This window comes from Sciurus carolinensis, chromosome 13 (assembly GCF_902686445.1).
Source record: "Sciurus carolinensis chromosome 13, mSciCar1.2, whole genome shotgun sequence".
Classification (NCBI taxonomy): domain Eukaryota; kingdom Metazoa; phylum Chordata; class Mammalia; order Rodentia; family Sciuridae; genus Sciurus; species Sciurus carolinensis.
In genome coordinates this window covers 26,842,748-26,844,004 of record NC_062225.1, presented here as the reverse complement: position 1 = coordinate 26,844,004, position 1,257 = coordinate 26,842,748, and positions in this window count along the sequence as shown.

Here is a 1,257-nt window from a genome sequence, read left to right as displayed (position 1 = left end):
AGTTGTACAGAAACCTTAGAAACATTTTTACCCTGTCCCACTTCAATCTCCGAAGGCCCTTTGCCACAACCCGACCTTATTTGGTTTACGGATGGTAGTTCATTCATGCACAATGGCACACGGAGAGTGTTGCTATCGTCTCCCATTCAGCAACAATAGAAGCCAACCCTCTCCCACCAAACACTACTAACCAACAGGCAGAACTTCTGGCAGCTATTCAAGCCTGTGGATTGGCAGCAGGAAAAGTTCTATCCCTCTACACAGATTCTAAATATGTTTTTCACACTTTGTTGTCCCATGCTGCCATATGGAAAGAAAGAGGACTACTAACATCCAAGGGCACTTCTGTTACCAATTCCAAACTTATTTCTCACCTACTCAGGGCTGCACAGTTGCCCTCCAGGCTTGGAGTCACTCATTGCAAGGCACATCAATCTGACTCTTCTCCCATCATAGTCAGAAATTCTAGGGCTGACCAAGAGGCATGGGCAGTCACCCTCAAAACCCCGGACCCCTCCACTGTGCTCATGCTCATCCCCTCCGGCAATATGCATGAGGAAGACCATGAACACCTTTTTCACTTCCTTCATTCCCTGTTCCACTCTAGCCCCCAAAACCTGGCAACCTTCCTCCAATCTTTCTTCTCCCTCTCTGCGGACGACAAAGCCCTCTTACAACACATATCTTCGACATGTCGCATCTGCCAGCGAACCAACACCAACACACCCTTGCGGCCCAAACATTTTCCCTCTCACCAAGCCTGCGGGCACACCCCTGCGGCAGACTGGTAACTTGATTTTACCAACATGCCCAGGGTTAAACACATAAAATACCTGCTGGTCCTAGTAGACACCTTCTCTGGCTGGGTCGAGGCCTTTCCCACATCCAACAAAAGAGCCTCTACAGTAGCCTCCATTCTGATGACTCAAATCATTCCTCGATTTGGAATGCCCACCTCGATCCAGTCCGACAATGACCCGGAGTTCACCTCACAGATCACCCAGTCTCTCACTCAGGCTCTGTCCTTTCCTTGGCATTTCCATTGTCCTTATCACCCATAAGCATCAGGGAAAGTTGAAAGAACAAACTGAACTCTCAAAGATATCCTTACAAAGCTCACCATGGAATTAAGTATGGATTGGGTAAAACTACTTCCTCTGGCCCTTCTCTGCCTGCGGGCTCTGCCAAAGAAACCCTCACTCCTTTCCCCCTTCTTTCCCCTGGCATCTCATCAAAAAGCCTGGCCCCTTCCTGAGA